The 23,904-nt window shown below is 38.3% G+C and overlaps 1 protein-coding gene across 9 annotated transcripts in view; it reads right to left on the bottom strand.

Annotated features, from left to right (window-relative positions):
* LOC135218577 (rho-related BTB domain-containing protein 1-like) overlaps positions 1-22,464 on the bottom strand; it is a 142,659-nt gene extending 120,195 nt beyond the window's left edge. For 7 of the 9 annotated variants that reach the window (XM_064254991.1, XM_064254990.1, XM_064254989.1 and 4 more), the window contains exon 1: positions 21,974-22,464. The gene's annotated coding sequence lies outside the window, so the exon portion shown is untranslated. Of the gene's footprint in view, positions 1-5,535; positions 5,583-21,973 lie in introns of all 9 variants that reach the window. The other 2 variants (XM_064254984.1, XM_064254982.1) reach the window with 1 other exon arrangement.
* Between the last annotated feature and the right edge of the window lie 1,440 nt (positions 22,465-23,904).

The raw sequence follows: 23,904 nt of genomic DNA on the forward strand, positions 1-23,904 counted from the left end.
GTAAAACACTTAATGGCGCAATGAGAACCGAAATAGAAAGTAAAATAATGTTTGACATTGTACAGCACTTTTTTTTTCTCAACTGTCTTTGTTTGTTTTTAATGTTTGTCGTCATGTTCTTTGTGGGTATATGTTAATTTGTGGTTGTGTAGGAAGTATTCATATTTTTCTTTCAAAAATTTGAGACTTGCTCGAAAAAGAAAACAAAAGGTTAACGAAATGAAAATGTTCCGGCCCTGATATGTTTCAATTTATCACCTTAGTAGTAGCAGCAGTAGCAGCAGCAGTAGTAGTAGTAGTAGTAGTAGTAGTAGTAGTAGTAGTGTAGTAGTAGTAGTAATAATAATAATAATAATAATAATAAAAAATAATAATAATAATAATAATACTTCTCCCAGTTAAGTTCAGGCAAAACTGTCAGAAAAGGAAGTCCTACTTTCAATATGATGTCAATTGAGACCAAATAAGTGGCCACTTTTGATATTTTCTAGCCTCGTCATTTCTGACCTCCGAACTACACACGCACACACACCACAAACACACACACACACACACACACACATAACACACACACACACACACACACACACACACACACACACATATATAATATATATATATATATATATATATATATAGATATATATATATATATATATATATATAGATATATATATATATATATCCATATCTGCACCTCTGCCTCTCTGACTCATGTCCAGCACACGAGTTCTTATTCCCTTGTCCTCAAACATCGACCCTGACCCTCTCCACGTTACACGGGGAAAAAGAGAGAAGAGGGGAAAAGATACGGAGGAGAGAGAGAGGACAGAGAGGATGAAGAGAGAGAGAGAGAGAGAGAGAGGGGGGGGGGGGTACGTTTCATTTACAGCAAAGAGAGAAAGCAGCATTTTCAGAGAGAGAGAGAGAAAAAAAAATATTTCATTTACAACAAAGAATGAAAGCAGCCTTTTCAATGGTTATACACACACACACAACACACACACACACACACAGTGAGAGAGAGAGAGAGTACGTTTCATTTTCAACAAAGAAAGAAACCATCGTTTCCGTTTGCTTTTAAAAACAAAGATACTTTTCATTAGTTATTTTATTTGATGACAGACAAAGAGTAAGGTAGGCCACCTCGTATGTTTAAAATATTGCTCTGATACTCGGATCTACCATAACTTCACGCTCCGTGTATAGTTATTCTCTTATTATGTTCCCTCTTCAGACTTTGTCCTCTGAGCCTTCAAAAGATTCCAGAGGGAGATCCTCTAAATCTGGAATATAATAGGTTCGAGATGGGAACAAAAGTTCAAACGCACCAACTACGTCACCGCAAGTCCCAACTCGTCTTGAATAAGCCCCAAGTGGATTGCCTTCGTTTTTCCCATCAATGCTATCTAGTTCAGCTCCCTTCATCTTTTCAAAGTTTTTCCTCAGCTTATTATCATATTCATTATCGGTTATTATACCGTAAATCTCGCGTCTCGGTTTCGAAAGCTATTTTTAATTATTGGGCAACTTATTCATTCATCTGTAGCATACTGTTTGTTTGTATGGTGTCTTTACGTTGCACATGGAACCAGTGGTTATTCAGCAACGGACCAACGGCTTTACGTGACTTCCGAACCACGTCGAGAGTGAACTTTTATTACCAGAAATACACATCTCTCACACCTCAGTGGAATGCCCGACCTGTAGCCTACTGATCTTATATTCAGTTTCAACTAAATTCATTTCATCTACTGGATGATGATAATAGGTATCAATATTTTTTGTATTTCCTGCCTTATAAATCTTTTACTGGAAATCACTACACGTTCAATTTTCACATTAAAAAAGAACATGCAGAACAAATTGTATGATATAGCATATACTGCCGTCATTTTCTTTATGGGACAAGACTAATTGCAAAATGAGTCTCGATGACCTTAGCCTCCACCAAGAGAGAGCAAAGATCCTTTCTCCCAAAAGGTTGCTTTCCTACCAGTCCCAAAATCAAATTACTGTTATACTGGTGCAATTTCTTTCCTTTTTTTTTTTTTAGTCCTGGTGACAAACGGACAGACGAACAATCCGGTTTCAAATTTTATATACATTCCCCTGTCAAATTCTGGAATCCTATCATGGCTCAAAATCAAATCGCCTCTTATTCTGGTGAAATGTTTTTGTTTATTGTAGTCTTGGCGAAGCACGGACAGACGAGCACACATATTTCAAGTTTTCGTATATTATCCATCTTCAAATTTTGGATTGCTATTGTGGCCCCTCCTAGGCCCTGGGGACCTTATTTGTGCCAATCTTAATTCGCACCACTTAAGGATGACTGACAGACTGTCTATCCCTGCTCTTTTGGTGCACAAGATTTTGAAATATTTCCCCTATATATTCCTATATATAGGGTGTTACAGTTTGAATAATTTTCAATCCACATTTCTTAAGTCATTTTCGTGCAAGTCGTCATTTGTGACCCAGTAGTTCTTGAAAAAAAAAAAAAAGTTTAAATAACCAAACTCTGACATCATTATTTTTTTTAGGAGTCTCTTCTTAGAAGGGGTCCACAGGTTGACGAACAATTTTTAAAAAAGTCCTTTAAACCAAGGATGCTTTGAACCAAATGCCTGACATCGATTCAATAGTTATGGAGAAGGAATAATGATTCGAAAGTCCAAATGGCAAAAACGAAGTACTGAACCTAAATTACTTCGCATTAGTAAAAAATTTTTCTAGGACATAAACACACACATGTAATACTATATATATATATATATATATATATATATATATATATATATATAATATATACATATATAATATATATATATCTTCAATGTATAAAAACTTTTCCCAAGTTAAATTTGATTCCACTGGCGTGTTTACACGCAATTGTCAGAAACCTGATACAAACACGCAAAGACTACTATCATCATCTGCCAGCTTGACGTCAGAGCACGGTTCTAAGAAAACAAACACATGGCTTATCACGAAGAACACGCGGTCTGATATGAGGGTTCGTCAAAATCCAAAATCTGAGGCTGAATACACACTCTCCGCTTATCAGCATGAATAGGAGGCTGTGAAGAGCAGGCTGTTAAAATAAGGGAAAACTGGAGATGTCTGAAGATTAGAGGAGCCTGGCCTGGGAATGAACTTGTTCGATTCTTTGCGTAGCAGATTTGCTGACTGAGATTTTAATTTAATTTAACCTACAATAATGTACAGACCATTCTAACACTTATCACACATTTGAATAACTTATTCAGGAGAATTGTTGCAGTAAACCTCATTAAAATCTTATTATTCAACTGTAACATGTAGCATAGGATGAACGTACACACGCAAAAATATAAATGACATCATTTTAAATAAATTCAAATACCTATCATAACTTTTGAGTGGTTTTTCATAGAAAAATTTTCTTTTGAGAGGAAGAAAGAATTTGCTGTTTGGAAGGAAGGATTCCCCCCCCCCTCTCTCTCTCTCTCTCTCTCTCTCTCTCTCTCTCTCTCTCTCTCTCTCTCTCTCTCGAAATCGATCGGCCAGCCAATGATTGCGCCATATATCGTAAACGGTCAAGTTACAGATATTACTAAGTTTTGGACATGTTTCTAAATCGCATGCGTAGACAGAGATGTACTTAGGAGAGACTGTCATATGTTAATTCTAAGAAATGGTGAAAGAAACACGGAAAAATAACCTATTGTAACTTAATTTTTACTTTCTTTCCAAATCCTCATATACATCAGACAGACAGTGGATAAACTTTCACCAGAAAACCTCACTGTTGTGCATCAGACCCAGGTGAGCTAATCACACACACACACACACAAAAAGTACACAATGCGCCAGTGTTTCTTCGGAGCAATCGAATTTTCTGTAAAGCACATTGCCTAATGCTGTATGAAACTCTCAGCCACTGGCCATGAAATTCTCAGCCACGGTCCATGAAACTTTTGGCCACGGCCCGGTGGTGGCCTGTGTGCTGGCGTTTATAGCAGTGCCAGACACACGATCATGGCTAACTTTAACTTTAAGTAAAAATAAGAACTACTGAAGCAAGAAGGCTGCAATTTGGTACGTTTGATGATTGGAGGGTGGAAGATTAACATAACAATTTGCAGCTCTGTAGCCTCGGTAGATTTTAAGTGGAGGACGAGAGAAGGAAAAGATTTCCAAAGCTCTGATGGACGCAGGAACGGAACAGTCACCGAACAAGACAAAAACCAAACTCACTCTCTGTTGGTGGTTGAAATGATTTAGCTTTTGCTCGTCTTTACAACTGTTGTAGAAGAAGATACACCATAATATGTAGAGGCCTACGTCACAGCCTCATCTCAAATTGAAATCAAGAGACGGGGGGGGGCGAGGGAACCTTGTGTGTGCCCTCAACCAGCCCAGCCCAGTGAAATGAACACCCACTACTTTCGAACACCTACTACTGCTACCACACACACACACATATATAAATGGCTATATAGTATATACTATATATGTGTGCGTGTGTAAATAAATTCTTCTGTTAAAACAGGATGTCTCAAGTATAAAAGGCCCCTTAAAGCACACACACACATATATATATATATATATATATATATATATATATATATATATATATATATATATGTGTGTGTGTGTGTGTGTGTGTGTGTGTGTGTGTGTGTAGCAAAAAGCGAAGGTTATAAAATACTGCAACAGAGAGAAGACGAGCCGTTATGAATCCCATTAGGCCCACCCTACTGACCGAAAACTTCCGCGTGGCTACAGATCGAAGCCTGTGACGTCATCCACATAGTAGATCATGAAGGTGGTATCTATTTTGGCTTCCACGGAGCCCTGGGGGTGTGGCGTGGTAGGGTAGGGTAGGGCAGGGTAGGCAGCCCCTTCCCCAAAATCAATGCTTAGAACCTGATATCGGTCATTGGGAATCTGTGGGAGAGATTGAATTGAGAAAAACAGATCAGCGTCGTCTAGCTGCCACTGACCCTGTTCGGTGGCTGAGGTCTCGTTCTCGCGACCACAATGCTTTGGAATTCTCTTACTTCTCCAGTTTTCCTACCTTACTTTCATCTACTTAGTTCTTGTTTCCAAGACGGTGTGTGGCCACTGAACTAAATAAACGCAAGAAAAGGGTTGGCATCACACTCTTTCGAACAGAGAAGCGGTGTCAACCACTATAGAAACCCACACTTGTGACCTATAGTTTTGTAAGTAAACAAAACATCCCACGAATAGGCAATGAAGTGGCTGGTGTCAACTCATTGGAACCTGTTCACTTTTATTGTCGTTTGACTGATTGATTATGAGGTTTAGTCTTCAATTAAGGCGAAGTACTTATGATAAAATAGAACGCATTCCCACACTCGTTTATTCTTAACATTTCCGTCATAGCTAAGCTTCAGCAAGGCATAATAAGGATCATTTATTAAACGCAGTAAAGAAGTACGTATATCACAACACGCAAGAAAATAACCAAATTAATATTAAAGAGTACAAAAATAACCACGTAGATGTGCAAAAAAAAAATACCTTTTGAGAAATGGTCTCTGTTTCTCTTCCAGAGACGAAGCCGATATCTGTAACGGAAAAAATGACAGGTTGAAAAGATAGCTCGTGGTGGGTGCGACTCTCGCCACAGAGGAGGTTAACCCTCCAACATGATACTGGAACCTTAGATTTAGAGGCTATAAGCATTGTTTACATAGGTGTATTCTCAACTGGAAAGTATAAGAACACTCATGCAATATACATACATACATAAGTGTACCACAGTCAAGCAATGTTATTTAAGATTGCGAAAAGATAATCATTCCTGTTATTTTATTTCACAAAGTTGTTTGGCAGTTTTGCGACCTTTCCAGTCTTTTTTTTTTTATTTTACAAGAAATCGCTCTCGCGTTCCCAACGTAAGCATTAGTTAAAGTTCTTTGAATCACCCTTTGGTTTGACCCAAAGGAAAAAATACTGCAACGACCAAACCTGATCTGAGGTTTGGTGCGAAATGTCTGCCTGCATCGACACGTGGAAACCAAAGTGTCTCTCCCTATTTTGTCCAAAAGAATCCTGTCTTTCCTCTGTTCTACTGCCAGATTTAGGGTCCTTGTCAAGTTCAGAGTCTTCATTGCTCAAGTCTATCATTTTGTCTGGTCCTGGATAAAATTATCTAGTCTCTTCAGTCTGGGGCGGCAGCCATTCATCGCTTGAGCTATCAAGATATGACCCCGACCTCTCTCTCTCTCTCTCTCTCTCTCTCTCTCTCTCTCTCTCTCAAATGAATATGTTCCTGTAAAAACCTGGTGACGTACTTAAAGAGATACCGTTAATTACATTGAGCCTTTCTGATCATTTTAAAAGGATTAAAATAGCAAATTTTTTCAAGGAAAGATTATGTTTTCATAGCGTAGCTTAAATACTCGTCTTAATTGTAAACAAGTTACTGACTGGAAATATATTTCCATTTATACATAAGGGAGTTTAGTTATTCCTCTCTCAATATAAAGTCGAAGTAATCCAAGTAAGTAGGCCTAAGATTTTAACAATTTCATCCGAATTCATTATTATTATTCTTTAATTATTGACATCATTATCTTACTGTTCCTTACAAATTTATTACCATTTTTCCTTATTTTTATAGAAAATAAGGCCACAAAATAACTATATCGAGTTAGCCTAGGTAGGCCCAAGGTAAAGCTTTTTACCTTGGGTAGGCCTACGACGTCTCGGTAGATAATTGTGGGCGAGAGGCTTCGAATCAGATAAACAAAAGATGCGACGTGGTCGAAGGACCACAAAAGCCATTTGCTGAAACATGATGAAAGGCCTCTGGCGACGCCAGATCGATATGAACCGTTCAATCAGAGAGAGCCACCTTGAAGGTCACTGAAAACATAAAAACCTCAAGTCATTGGTCATCGGATAATCAATTTGCCCCTAACCCCCTCTCTCTCTCTCTCTCTCTCTCTCTCTCTCTCTCTCTGTCGAGACTCACGCCAGATATCGAACTGCTGCTTAGGGTATAGAGAGAGAGAGAGAGAGAGAGAGAGAGAGAGAGAGAGAGAGAGAGAGAGAGGTGACATCCAAGTTGTTTCTCTCTTTCTCGTCCATCAAGTGGGTAGCGAGAACGCTCATCTCTCAAATAAGTACACTTGCGTTCGATTCCCAACCCGGATGATGGTAAGAATGGCATTGACTGCTTTGGGTCACAAGAGAGAGAGAGAGAGAGAGAGAGAGAGAGAGAGAGAGAGAGAGAGAGAGGTAATAAAAAAAAACAAGATCCTTGATGGAGGCCAATCCTCGAAACAATTAATTAGTCAGGTACTTCATCCTATAAGTCTCTCTCTCTCTCTCTCTCTCTCTCTCTCTCTCTCTCTCTCTCTCTCTCTCATACAGGCGCCTGAGTTCGAACCCCCTTTCCCCCCCCCCCCCCCCCCCCCCCCAACACAGGTCGCCATCGTTAACACTGTCAAGAGCGCCATGACCTAAAAGGACCCCATTGTGGAAGTTACGATGTCATATCAACCTCTGGTAAAAATTGGGCCGCGATTTCGCTGGCCCTCCCCTTCTCACCACCCCCCCCCCCTCCTGTCCTCCTCCTTCTCCTGAGGGGGCTATTATTATTCATATGTTTGTTTGTGTTGTTTCGACCAGCTTTGATATTCCCCCGTGGAGTGATCAGTCAAAAGGACTTCTGCAGATCGGTCGCCGGCACAAATGGGTATTACAAATACACAGAAAAAAAACACTCACACAATTGCACTGGACGAGAAATTCATTGGGGGACACTTGGGGTGTACTTGCGTGTAAGTACACACATGTATAAGAGCAACATGGCTACGAGGGCAAACTAAAGTAGAGGATATTCTAACAACAAGAAAATGAAATGGACGTGGGCAGGACATGTAATGAGAATGTCAGATAATAGATGGACGAAAAGAATAACACAATGGGTCCCTCTAGAGATTGGGAAGGAAGAGAAGACGATGGATTGACGAGCTAAGAAAATTGGCGGGTATAGAATGGCATAGAAAGATCATTAACAGAAGGGAGTGGAAGGACATATGTCTGAGGCCTTCGTCATGCAGTGGACTCACTAGCAATAGCCGATGATGATGATGATGATGATATATATATAAATATATATATAGTTATATATATATATATATTATATATATATATATATATATATATATCTATATATATATATATATATATATATATATATATATATATATATATATATAAAGCTATAAAATATTTGCTGTCCATTGGGGGGAAACAATAATTTTCGATAGATAATCCTGTGTAATCTACCCTCTTTGTTTTATATATATATATAGTATATATATATATATATATATATATATATATATATATATATATATATATATATATATATGTAGAGTCAGTAAAGATGCGTCATGAGAGGCAATATGGATAGCGCAGGAAATCAATGCAAAAAAAAAAAAAAAGTCTCGAAACAATTTGGTCGTGTGGAGAGAGAAGCTGGGAATAAGTGTGACAAAGGAAACACACACGCGCGCCCGCACACACACAGACACACACACACACACACACACACACACACACACACCACACACACACACACACATATATATATATATATATATATATATATATATATATATATATATATATATATATATATATATATATATATATATCAAATCCAGACGAGACCGACGAACGGCACCAAGCCACAAACCAGACCATCTATTCTCATTAACTCCGTCGAAAGTTAGTTCATTAACCACACAGAAATCATAAAAATTCCTATAAATAATACACGTAACATAAATCTGTCCGAGGAGGAGGAGGAAGCCATGATAAAAAAAGGGATAATAAAAAGTGACGGAACTTTGACGTCAGAGTGATGTAACAGAGACCTTCAAAACTTTTTTTTTAATATTCTATACAAGATTTTTTACCCAAGGGCACAAGTGTATTTGTATGTATAATAGGATATATATATAGATAATTCTATATATATATATATATATATAGATACTTCTAATATATATATATTATATAGATTTTTATGAATATATTCATATGATATGTATATTTATATATTTATAAATAAATACACACACACTTAGTACGTATATATATATATATTTATATATATATATATATATATATATATATAATATAGTATATTATATATATATATATATATAATATACTTGTAAATATATACTACTATATTTTGTATCTATATAATATATTTATTATATATTTATAAATTTATAATAATATATATATATATTGTATATATATATATATATATATATATATAATATATATATATATATATTATATACATACAACATATTATACATTTATATTTTTATATATAATATATATGTATATAAATAAAATATATATTAATTTTAAATATATATATATAAATATACTATATAGAACATATAGTAGTATATACTTACAAGTCTATAGATATTAAATATATAAATATATATAGTATAATATTTATATAAATATATATATACATACATATATATATACAATATCTATACATCATAACTAATTATATGTAATATATATATATATCATATATATATATATATATATATATATATATAGAATTTCTTCTTTGAAAAGAAATGAACATGCCAGCCGAACCATCTTCATCATTCTGGCGACATATTCCGCCACAGTCAATGAAGTTAGACATCAGCTGCCTATTTCGCTGGTTTGGTCAGTGAGGGCGCTGTGGATTTTCCGGAAAGTGGACCCCAAGTCATTTCGACCCCGGCGGGATCGATTTCGGAGTCTTTTTGCCGGCTGAGGTCTAATAGGCTAAATTTCATGACTTTCCTGTAACGCCCCAGTCATGAATGACCTCCTGATTTCCACAGTGTTAAACTCTTTGTCAGCTACCTTATTTTAAGTCTCTATCTCTCCTCCTCTCTCTCCTCTTCTTCTCTCTTCTCTCTCTCTCTCTCTCTCTCTCTCTCTCTCTCTCTCTCTCTCTCTCTCTCTCTCTCTCCTTGACATTCCGCTAACCTTCAGATTACTCATTTCAAAGCCCAGAGGGCACCAATGTTTATACATCATCTCTTCATTTGCATCTTTTATTCTACGATCTATTGTTCAAAAATTCAGTCATCATCTTCCCCCCCCCCCCCCCGCCCCCCCCTTTTTCCTCGTGAAAGTACATCCTTCGAATCACAACTCTCAGTTTTACTAGGGTACTACTTATCTCGTTTCCTCTCTCACTGTGACTGACCTTGGCCACTAGACATTGATGCAGTTGTACAGCCTACCTGTACAAGATCGTACGCTTGTCAGGCAACGGTACCTCAAACAGCCTCTCATTTTGCAGCCACAAAAGTCAAATGAATGAGTGGCAGTGCGTAATAGTAGGTGACCCTTTGAAAACACAGAGGCAGAGGTTTCTGGAATTTGCATGCATCGGAGGTTCACCGTTCCTTCTTCCACTGTTGAAGAGTGAATGCGGATGACGTAGATTATATTATCAACTGAATAGCTAACTCATACGTAACCCTTGATCGTGTCTTGCAGAGCATCCAAGCCAGTTGCACACACATATATTATATACCCAGGGAAGGACAGAGAACCACACTCCAGAACTCTTATAAATAAAAGCACAACATTCCCATTGAGAGAGAGAGAGAGAGAGGGAGTTTTGAATCATCAGGGCATATGCCAGCACGGGTGCTTGGTAACCTTAACCACAGACACAAACACTCACACAAACACACACACACACAGAGAGAGAGAGAGAGAGAGAGAGAGAGAAACTGTTGAGAATAATCAGGCCATATACCAGCACGAATTCTCAGTATGCTGAATTGCTCAGAGAGAGAGAGAGAGAGAGAGAGAGAGAGAGAGAGAGAGAGAGAGAGAGAGAGAATGGCCGCAAACACAGGAAGTACACATGGGTTGCAAGCAATTGTGGAAATGACCGTACAAGCAGCTAAACACACACACACACACACACACACACACACACACATCAGCCCTTACACATAGGGCAAACTCAGTTCCAAGAATGACTTAGGACTTACAAGAGGAATACTATTGAAACTGGCGGTCACGGAAAAAAAGAATAAATTCTTATTGAAACATTAAACGTAAGGGGGGGGGGGGGGGGGGGGATTTGCGAAACCTTTCAACTAGAATAAACAGACAATGAAATTCGCTGCGAATAAAAAGGATATATATATATATTATATATATATATATATATAATATATATATATATATATATATAATATAGTGCGTCTTATAACGTTCCTTAATAACATCTGAGGAAATGTTGATTAGCTGGAGAGAGAGAGAGAGAGAGAGAGAGAGAGAGAGAGAGAGAGAGAGAGAGAGAGAGAGATTGAAATTCACTGTGAATGATAGGCGTCTTGAGTAAAATAAGGCGGCCATGTTGATTAGCTGTATATCTGATCTGAGAGAGAGAGAGAGAGAGAGAGAGAGAGAGAGAGAGAGAGAGAGAGAGAGAGAGATAGTCTTCAAAAATCTTGTCACTTGAAAAATCGGGCGATAGCAAGCATCGTCTTCATATACTCAAGACAGGTCCCATCTCTCTCTCTCTCTCTCTCTCTCTCTCTCTCTCTCTCTCTCTCTCTCTCTCTTTCAAGGTACACATAAAAATGTAATCCGACTCACAAGAGAACCGAAGACAATTAACCAAACAACATGTTACCGTTACTGATAACGTCTATATAGCGTGTCAGGAGGCCATGCGCTCTCTCTCTCTCTCTCTCTCTCTCTCTCTCTCTCTCTCTCTCTCTCTCTCAAGAACTCCTTCCTCGTATCGAATTCACGAGAGGCGTGCACTCTTCGCTAATATCAGCCGATGACGTCAAATAGACGAGCGGCTGTCGACCAGGAGAGCATGTAACGCTACTGACAAGGTAACGTAACTCAGAAGACCCGGGTTGTCAAGTGACTCCAGTCACATTTTATCGGTTTCGTCAACTCCTCGAGAGAGAGAGAGAGAGAGAGAGAGAGAGAGAGAGAGAGAGAGAGAGAATTCCCAACGGAGTGTGAAATAAGGTTCTGACTATTTGTAAGTCGCACAGACTTCTGCAGTCAGGCTACACTACACTCTCCTTCTATTGTCAAAATGAGCGTTGAAACGGTTTGACAGACGGTCTCAAAGCTCGCTTGGATCCGTTTGTAGGCTAACTATAAGTGTGTGAGGAGGAAACTGGGGCACGGCATTAGTCGTCAAGAAGTTGGATAAACAAATAGGAAGAGAGAAATGAGAACGAGTCAAAGGTAGAAGAAGTCTGAAAGCATTGCAGCTGGACCCGAAGGATGGGGAAAAGGACCTTTAGTAGTATTATCCTACAGGTGTGCCATACACACACTTCCGGACGTAACACTGGGATACGAACCTCATTGAATTGGCAATAGCCTTAAAGGAGTCCCATGGTATTCCTGATACAATACACTAGCCTGCTTGTAGCTACATCCCATCGATAAAAAGTTAAGCTAAGAAACCTCAGTTTAAAAGTAATGAAGTGCAGGAATGAGCAAAATTCCTTTTGGGGAACTGGCAGCCTAGATGGAAATCAGAGAGAGGTGGTTTCTCGGAAAATACAGAGGTGCTGAGAAACCTCTCTCTGCTTTTTTTTTCCCCCTTAACGTATGCAAGACGATGATGGATTTCGATAATTGGGTACTACATACCAGTTCAAAAGGATTACGCAGAGAATGAGTGATGCACTTTCAGCCCCACCAAATATTATATCAAAATAGGGTCACAAGAGGACTTCTTAGAAAACTGCGTCGAAACCTGTGACAAGTAACAGATAACAATAATAATAATAATAATAATAATTATTATTATTATTATTATTATTATTATTATTATTTAACAACAATAATAATAATAATAATAATAATAATAATAATAATAATAATAATAATAATAATTATTATTATTATTATTATTATTATTATAATTAATTAATATTATTATTATTATTATTAAAAGGAACCTCCGTAACGAGGCTATAATATTGACAATTGAAAGCCACAGTAGTGTTAAAAATATATTTTTGTAAAATTTTAAAAAATGACTGGGAGAGATTGGAGCAGTATCCGAAAGTCTCTCCTAGTCATTTTTAACCTTGACAAAAATATATTTAAAACACTAATGTGGATTTCCATATTATTATTATTATTATTATTATTATTATTATTATTATTATTTACTCACAATACAATCACGAAATAAAAACCAAAGTATACTGAAGCAAATACAAACACAGGATAACGTAAACAAACCAGAAAACAAAGTAACACTGATACGAACAGTGGCCAGCCAAGAAATACCACTTATAAATTCGGGCTAAGAGGTCATCAGCCGAATTAAAGTAACATTGCAGGCTCCTCTGATGAGCACGATGATTGATGAAGCATAAGACGCATTGACTCCCAAAGTGTGCCGTAACCGAGAGGCTCCTCAACTTTGGTGCGCGTCACGAAGGAGAGAGTCCACGAAGACAGCAGCCGCCGCCGTAGAGGTCTGGCCGGAGAAAACAGACAAAACAGCTGGTCTGCATTTCTACGAGCTCCTCTTTATGTAAGCAGTGTTATTGTTGGCGGCACTGCATACCAAATGGGGCTAAGTCGATTCATATGCGACTGTTCGCAAGTGCGCATGCAAACTACGCTCCAAGATTTCATTTCGGAGCCTTCAAGAAATAATGCCAAAACCGCCAGACCCTCGAAGGTTCATTTGGTTCATTCGATCGGCTGCTGTGCAACTCTTGGTGTTCAGTCAGTGCTTAGGGTGGTTCATCTGCTGCTGTCGGTGTCTTGAGCAGTGAGGTTCAGCAATGCTTGGTCTGGTCAGCACTTGAATGGGTGATCCAAACGAGTTCCTTTCGCCATTGGCACAAAAACTCTCCAGAAATATCTGTTCAGAAACTGTCAACAAACCTTAGGAGTCTTGCGTGGGTGGCGATGGACCACAACCAAGCCACTTATTATTATTATTATTATTATTATTATTATTATTATTGAGCGCCTCAGTGGCGTGATCTGTATGGTCTTGGCCTGCCACCTCGGTGGGCCCGAGTTCGATTCTCGGGCATTCCTTTGAGGAGTGGAAGAGCTCTCTCTATTTCCTTGCGGTGACAGAAGTTACACCTCGACGTGGTTCGGAAGTCACGCATAACCGTTGGTGCTGTTGCTGAATAACCACTGGTTCCATGCAACGTAAAAACACCATACAAACAAACAAAAACCAACAGTATTATTATATATTATATTATTTATTAATTAATTAATTAATGGGAGCGCCGAAATCTCAACTGTCAATGTCTATGGGGTATAAAGATCGCCTACTTTAGATATATGATTCTTGATGAAACATACTAAGGACAAAGTTGGATGAAACCACCTCGTAAGACGGCATCATTCAAAATGTATATATGCTTCCTTAACGACAAAAATCATATACATAAAAATCATATATCTATGAATTCCCATAGCAAGCTTCCATAGAATTGAATCCTTTCACGTGAAAAAGAGAAAAACGAATACGAAAAAGGGAAAAACAAAGAAGAAAAAGAGAAAAACGAAGAATACACCAGTGTGATTCCTGTACCAACGACGTATCATAGAAAAGAAATCAAATACATATCGACAGAAAAAGTGTCTGACAAGCAAACACACAGACAAGGTAACGTGGACGACCAACACAATTCTTCCTCGGCACTCCATGTACAGTATACTACTGGACACGCCTCCTTCAAGGAGTATATCACACGGTGAAATACTGTGCAAAGGACGAAAGAAGAAGCCCTCTTCTGCACCGATTCGACACCCGGGGGTTTGATTGGTGTCAGTGCCAACGAAACGATTGGGAACGAAGAGGTGGAAGGAAGGAAGGAAGGAAGGAAGGAAGAAAGTGCCCACAACTGGCCTTTATGGAGACAGGCGGTTACTGACTGAAGTGGAACTGGTGAAGAGAAGTTAGAGCACAGAACAGAATATATGCGCTTGACGAGGCACTCACTCGTTCATTCTTCAGACAGAACCCCGACGCATCCGTGTGTTCAATAATTCAGAAACCCACAACACCTCCAATCCTCTTTCATTATTATTATTTTTTTCTATTCGGTCTTTTTTTTACCTCAGGTATCCACCTCAGGTATCCCGAAGTTCATCTCAGCAGCATCCTCATTTCTGTCCCGTCACACATGTCTTGTATCCTCGAGGTCCTCATTTAGCAATACCGCAGTGCCAAACTGGCCCTCTCACTCGTGTTGGGAAAATTTCTTCCCGGCATCTTCCTGCTCCACATTTTGATCAACGTCAGTTCACGATGTGCATGCTAAGTGGTTTCTGCGCACCTTCATGTCCGATCAAACAAACACTTAAGTTTAACTAACCGGTTACCGTCGCTGAATAATCACTATGTTTGTAACACCTTCGAAATCACAGAGAGGCACAAACAAAGTCCAGTATGGAAAAAACAGATTTGTCGTCATTTTTCGATCATTTCAAAACCTTAAGTTATTTTTGAGACTACGATGAGGAGGACGGCTGAAACCCGAAAACCTTATATATCTCGAGTCTGAGGAAGCAAAGGATATTAAAAGATGAAAAGGAAACGGGAAGAAATGGGAGAATTCAAAGCCCGGCGAGACTTAAGCCATCAAAAACTCCTTCGTGCTCGGATCGAAGACCTAGTGACCCACTCATCATACCAAAAGAAATACTTTGACCTTACTTAACTTTTAACGCAAGAGGAGGAGGAGGAGGAGGAGGAGGAGGAGGAGGAGGAGGAGGAGGAGGAGGAGGGGTTAGGCTTCGGGGTAGTGTGGATAGATGGGGGTGGTTTGGGGAAGTGGGTGGGAAAGGTAGGGGTCAGTGAAGAAGTTAGTTCTGCGGACGAAAAGCGCATGTAAGACTTCACTTCTTTAAAGCGACAAGCGAGAGAGAGAGAGAGAGAGAGAGAGAGAGAGAGAGAGAGAGAGTTGTGGGGTGGGGTGAGAAGCAGCGCTCAATGTGAGCCGACCTGTGGCGCTTGTTGATTGAGAAGGTCAGTCAGAGCTGCATAAAAAAAATCTGCATATTCATTTATGCAAGCAGTCAATATACCTGACATTATTATATATTATCATCATCTACAAATTATGCCATTATCTAGACAAACATCATAAAAGAAATGACAAAACGCAAACAACAGACTAAGTTACATATCAAATGAGAAGAGGTTAAAAACGAATCCGTTAGTGGTACGGAAAACATTGAGAGAGTAATCCCCTATTTTCAGCGAAGGTTCTGAGAGAATCCTCCCTTATTTTTAGGGTACTACTAAGATAGTCATCCCCTATTTTCAGAGAGGGCACTTAGAGTAATCCCCTGGGTTTAACGAGGGTCCCTGAAAGAGTAATCCCTATTTTCAGCAAGGCATTGACAGTATAATCCCATATTTTCAGCAATGGTACTGAATAAGTATATATAATCCCCTTTTTCAGCAAGGGCATTGACAGAGTAATCCCCTTTTTCAGCAAAGGTACTGAGCGAGTAATCCCCATTTCAGCAAAGGTACTGAGCGAGTAATCCCCCATTTTCAGCAGAGGTACTGAGCGAGTAATCCCCATATTCAGCAGAAGTAATTAGAGTAATCCCCCATTTTCAGCAAAGGTACTGAGCAAGTAATCCCCTATTTTCAGCAAAGGTACTGAGCGAGTAATCCCATTTTCAGCAAAGGTAAAGAGCGAGTAATCCCCTATTTTAAGCAAAGGTACTGAGTAAGTAATCCCCATTTTCAGCAAAGGTACTGAGGCGAGTAATCCCCCCCATTTTTTCACAAGCAAAGGGTACTGCATGAGTAATCCACCACTTTTCAGCAATGGTTACTTGACGAGTAACAATCCCTTATTTTTCAGCACAAAGGTACTGAGCGCGTATCCCCACCCCTTTTTCAACAAAGGTTAATGAGGCGAGTAATCCCCACCCCCATTTTCAGCACAAATGTATCTTGAGCGAGTAATCCCCCTTTTTCAGCAGAGGTTACTGAGTGAGTAATTTCCCTATTCAGGCAGAAGTTAATCCCCATTTTCAGCAAAGGTTCAAAGCAAGTAATCCCCCATTTTAAGCAAAGGTAGTTTTTCTGAGGGTCAAGTTGAATCCCTATTTTCAGTAAAGGTCCTATAGTTAAATCCCCTATCTTCCAGCAAGGTACTGAGGCGAGTAATCCCCCTTTTCCCCCATTTTCAAAAAGAAAGGTACTGACTTGGAGTTAAATCCCTATGTTTTCAGCCAATGGTGACTGATCGAGTAATCCCCCATTTTCAGCAAAGGTACTGATGGTAAATCGCGCCCTATTTTCAAGCAAAAAGTTAATGAAGTGAGTAAATCCCTATTTTCAGCAAAGGTAATGAGTGAGTAATCAACTATATTCAGCAAAGGTAATGAGTGAGTAAATCCCTATTTTCAGCGAGGGGCTTCATCAATGCACTTAACGCCCGTATAATAACCCCTCTATCCATCCATATTCATGGCACCTTCCCGAGGATAGAGGCAGCCAAGGGTTAGACGGACTAGAATCGTGCTCTGACAATCATCTCCGGCTAATGAGAACTTCCACTCGCTCACATAAATACACAAGACGGATTTGCATTAGTTTCCCCTCCTTTGTGTGCATTTTATTTTCCCCAGGGCTATTATTATTATTATTATTATTATTATATTATTATTAACATCCGGCTATTCATGTTGGAGAGCTTGAGAGGGGGTTGTGTTGTAAATCTAATCCAACATTTCCCCTGTAACACTCATTATATATCCTGGCTTTACTTCTCTTTTGCCTTAGGTATTTAGTACTTCATTTTGTTTTGTGATTCAACAGGTCGGTTTCCTGTGTAATGCAGTACATTCTTCTTTTCTTCGTTTGGTATTCTATTTTTTATTAATAATTACATAAAGAAATAACTGTAAAATTGATCTAGACTAATAATAAACAATAATAATAATAATAATTAATAATAATAATTCATATAATAATAATAAATATATATATAATAATAATTAAATAATTAAATAGTAATAATAATAGAAAGAAATAACTGTAAAATTGATCTAGACTAATAATAATAATAATAGTAATAATAATAATAATAATGAACCAAACAAAAACTTCTTTCAGTTCCTTCTGAAGATTGAAAAAGAAACCCACAAAATAAACTTTGTAACTTGTTTACTTCTAAGTATTGTGGAGTAAAACTAAATGTAAATACTTAGAAGTAAACAAGTTACAAAGTGATTTTGTGGGTTTCTTTTTCAATAATAATAATAATATTAGAAAGAAATAACTGTAAAATTGATCTAGACTAATAATAATAATAATAATAATAATAATAATAATAATAATAATAATAGAAAAAATAACTGTAAAATTTATCTAGACTAATTAATAATCATAATAATAGAAAGAAATAACTGTAAACTTGATCTAAAGTAAAAATTTTTAAATGCGATTAATTACATTTATAGTGTATAAATAAGCGATAAAAGTATAAATATTCACAAAATATATAGCGTAGAGCACAAAAGTACTGCTTACACCCTCAAGAAATTCCACGTTGGACGAGTGGGTTACTTGCTCGCTTACCGATTCGGTAGTCGCGAGTTCGATTCTCCTCTCTGCCAACGTGGAATGAGAGGAACTTATTTCTGGAGATTTGAAATTCATTTCTCGACACAATGTGGCTCGGATCCCACAGTAAGCTGTAGGTGCCGTTGCTAGGTAACCAGTTGGTTCGTAGCCACGTGAAAAATATCGTAAATCCTTCGGGCCAACCTTGGGAGAGAGTAGTCAACCAGACTTAAGGTATACGTAACTTATACTGTATTTTTGGTCTTGTGCGATAATAAATCAGTACTAAAAAAAATCCTAGTACATTTCTGTAATGAAATTAACGTAAATAAATCAAGAATAAATAAAAGACGAAGTCGATACGTCAGGCGGATCTTGGCACCTAGAGTGTTGTTGCCTTCACAATGTCTTCCATTTTTGTAAAGACATGTCGCTAAGCAATTGATTGTTCTGTGTTCGTTCGTGCGCGTCTGAATCTGTCCTTGCGATTGGGAGTGACGCAATCAGCAGCATGCCGGGCATTTCTCCTACAGTTCATTCGATTATCCCAACTAAATGAGAGAGAGAGAGAGAGGACAATCACTACTGAGAGATGAATCCTAACTAAATGAGAGAGAGAGAGAGAGAGAGAGAGGAATCACAACTGAGAGATGAATCCTAACTAAATGAGAGAGAGAGAGAGAGAGAGGAGGAGAGAGAGAGAGAGAGAGAGAGAGAGAGAGAGAGAGGTACCGTTTAACCACGAGATGGGTTGAAAAATAAGCCTAAACGAGAGAGAGAGAGAGAGAGAGAAACACCTACGAAGTATACCGTTGGTTACGTGTATGAAATGACTACCAATTAATACACACAAAATTATAACAATAATTAGTATGCAGAGCCATGGCGACTAAAGAGTCCCTTAACAGAAAGCATTGTGTCTCATCAACTGCTTTTGTTTCAGTAAATGTTCAGCACAACATAGAGCCATAATATTTTATATATAATATATATATATATGTGTGTGTGTGTGTGTGTGTGTGTGTGTACTTTAACACGTGATTCGTTATCAAACATCACCACAGGTGACCGGTTTCGACTTTACTTCGCAGCCATTGACGAAAGACTGATACCCAGTCTTGGAAATCACAACATACATACTACCTGGACAGTACTGACTATACATACACATCCGTTTGAGACTCTGCATCCGTCACTTACAATTGTCAAAAAACGGGGAGAGGCGGCAAAAATCATCAGGACTATAGTGGTAGTAGAAATCACATAAATACTGAAGGGGTAATGTCGATAAACTTACAGACCATAGGAGACTACAAACCCACACCTAACAGGTGTCGTGGGAGTGGAAGGGACAAAGGAAAAAGAAAATAAAAAAGAAATCAATAGTAACTGACCACAGAAATATGATAAACCTTTTTTTTTATACATCTTTGCTGCCTTCCTTGTATTATGCACACACACACACACACACACACACACACACACACACACACACACACACACACACACACACACATATATATATTATTAGTGAGACAACAAAATGGGTCATCGCTGAACTCGTGGTTAAAGGTGAAAGCATATTTTGTTTAATTTTCCCCCAGGAAATAGGCTTATCAACCCTATAAAGAAAGTGCGAGAAAGTCGAAAGTTATGAGGTCACTGAAGCTTCTTAAAATATATAAAGTGATCTTGTGAAAGTAATATTAATATATATATATATATATATATATATATATATATATTGTGGTCTTGTCAGTTGGGTTCTTTACCGTAATAATAATAAGAAAGCCCAAGTTCAATCCATTTCCAGAAGGCTTACTATGCCTAAGCCTATCTTGACCTGAGAGCAGAGAATGATTTAACTGACAGTAGTATAATACAGGTAGGCTAATATGCATATATATGGGATAATAAAAGAATGGCGTGTGACTGGCAATACCATCCCTAAATACTCCAGGTGCCTGCCTGCCTACCTCTTTAGGCAAAGATGACCCGAATAGAAATTTTTCTTTATAACACCACACTGCTTCTCTTGGCCTGTACAGTAAATAATAAACCCAATACTTAATCAACTGTAATGGGTCACAACTGGAATGCATGGTAACAAAAACAAGTTAATCTCCATATTATATAAATGAATAAATTTACACACATATACATAACTATATTATATTATGTATATGTATATATGTATATGTATGTATGTATGATGTATGTATGTATGTATATATATATATATATATATATATATATATATATATATATATATATTATAACACTAGACATGAACGTGGCTGTGATCTGCCTTAATATTCTTTCAGTCACTTCCTAATTGTGAAAATGCTCGTTAGTGAATATATGTGATGTTATCTGTTCAATTAAGCGTATGCAGTAACTGACTGTGCTTTCAATCATGAGTATATTAGTGACTGAGTCTATCAAATCAACATTTGCAAAGCATTTACCTCTTAGAATTCAGAAGCAAACATTGAACTTACCAGCAGCACCAGCATCTATTAGTAACCCTGTTGCATCTGTCCAACAATCTTACCTCATACACTCGCAACTAGAATCCCAAGATAATCCAATAATTTCATGGGGGAAAATACAGCTTCCTCATAATCTGCGTCATTCCAAAATACCAGTGTCGAGAGAATCTTGGTAAGTTCGACACCAAAACAGAATCTGTACAAATTCCTAAAATGTCAACCGTATAAGCTGGGATCCATCCATCCGTCTAACATTGTAGTGCAGCCCAGACTACTATATTAGCTAATATAAATCTTTATCTGGTCGCTATTTATGAACACCGTATCCGCAAAACCAACTTAAAGCCATACTGAACGGCTAGAAACCCCGATATGAATGAAATCCGCCGTAAGAAGGCAGAATGCATCCATGTTTCCCCTCACTTGCAGACAACCGTTGGTGTCTGGAATCTGTCGTGCTTTTAATATAACGATTTGCTCTTTTTACTCATCAGCCACGCTTTCATTTGCGTACCAATGTACCCCTGACGAAAAGCAGAATCTATAAAGTAGAGGAATATCGTCTCGAATGTCCAGAATAATCTGATTTTTGCGAAGGAAACCCAAAATAATGAAGTCACTCGTCCACTGTGACGTCACAGCATGTTTGTAAACAATAGCGAGAGGAGGAGATAGCAACAGTACTCGATGCTATATCTCTGTGAAACGTTTTAGACACCTTTTGCACGGAGGCTTTAATCGTTACGTGGAGTATTAATTGAAAAACTGAACCATCGCTTAAAGATATCAGAGGTCACACGTGAATGAGAGAAAACGAGAGAAGTGAACAACCTACCTCATGGATGATGATGAATCGGACCCTTTTTTCTTTTTTTTACTCCAACATGGAAAGCTTCCGAGTCCAAAGCGAGAGAAGACGAAGAAGATCGCTGCTGTCTTCAGACGAGAGCTTGAGAATGTTTAAGCGACAGTGAACTGTTTTGTCGTATGAGTCACAACACCTTTTCACACAAGAGATCGTTTCGAGAAGGGCAACAACATCCCCACAGAACCCCGAAACGGGAAGGAATCACCAGCGACCAGCCCACCACCTCCTCTCTCTCTCTCACACACACGTAAAAGAATCGATAAGCACTCGATCGGGGCTGCCCTCGTGCCCGATAAATGGCCAATATCTCTGCACCCGACACGCATTCACCTTTCATTTACATGCGATTTCCCCTCGCCCGGTAATTGAATCTCTCTCTGATTTAGGGCGTTGTGTGACGGTGGTACCAAGCGACGGCGGCTGACGAGAGAGGTATCACCAATCACAAGGACAAGACGAGACTGAAGCAATAACAATTGGCAAGGCCGCCGCTAGGGTGTGGGACGACGAACGGCTTCGGTTGCCATGTGTTGCTAAGCCCGAATGCCAGATACCTCCCGCGGGCAGACCAGTCGCCGTAAACTTGCCCCTCAAATTCAGTCCTAATAGTTTATTATTATTAATAATTACCAGAATAGCGTTTTGTCGTTTTAATTTACAGGTCACTGAAGAGCTATGACACGCAATTTTTAGTATATTGAATTTTAACCCGGACGTACACGAATTAAAAACTGAACTGTGGTGTGACAAAAAAAAAAAAAAAAAAAAAAAAAAAAGTGATTTGCAGGAGATAAACTGTCCCGACCTCCTGCTGGCCAGAGGATACATTTCAGTGTTTTGTTCTAAATTTTTTTTTTTTTTTCTATTTACAAAGACATTGAAGCTGCGAGAACCTAATGCGGAAAACGATAGACTTCTCATTTTATACTAATTATAATATTCTTACAGTGACTAAACCCAAATTAGTGGTTATAGCACGAGAAGACGAAAGAGTCACATAATATATTTGTCATAGTAATTTCTTTGTCTGTAAGTTACAAACCATAGTTCATAGTAGTATAGTGTATATGAAAGACTTCTTCGAACGCTGCCAAATAGTCGCTTACACAAGCTACGTGATTGTTCCGTGTCCGTCCAAAGAAGAAGGACAGGGAAAAAAAAAAGACGGAAAAACAAGACTCCGTTCCAAGGTGATTCATTGTTCCACAGATGAATAGAGAAGCGTTGCCAATCTCGGCACAGAACTTCCGTAGAATGGCTGAGAGAGAGAGAAAAAAAAATATGCGTTGATGGAGAGACTTCTGATGAGGAATGTTATGCAGTGTCTCGCGTACTCTCGTGAGGACATGAGAGTGGGGACAGGAGAAAACAATGGATGACAAAGATTGGGGACAATGACTGAAGACAATCGAAGGTTCACAGTAGTAAGATAAAATGTTTGTGGAGACTGTTGTGGTTAAGATTTCCATTATATTTGATGTGAGAAAAATATAGATAAAGTGAGAGAAATGTTCAGGTCTATTTCTTGTTGCATCTTACTTATAAATACAGCAAGTACTTATACAGCTCTACATTACATTTATCGAAACTTTTATGATAATCAAATGTAGAGTTCATTGCCCAAAATTTTAACACAATAAGACTAGTATTGATAAGAATATCCAGTCTTCCATGGGACAGAATATAAAACAGGAAATCAAAATAATGAATGCGTGAATTAAGAATACATGAGGCAGTTCTACATGGTACGGTACAGTCCAGACTATTTTGGGGACTTTCATAAACCTGTAAATTGCATATTTATGTAAATATATCGTCAGACAGCCGCTACTAACTCATCAGAATCTGTAAGATTCGGATATATGACTTTGAATTGCCTGGCGTCACTTGTTTTGCGG

This window comes from Macrobrachium nipponense, chromosome 9 (assembly GCF_015104395.2).
Source record: "Macrobrachium nipponense isolate FS-2020 chromosome 9, ASM1510439v2, whole genome shotgun sequence".
Lineage (NCBI taxonomy): Eukaryota > Metazoa > Arthropoda > Malacostraca > Decapoda > Palaemonidae > Macrobrachium > Macrobrachium nipponense.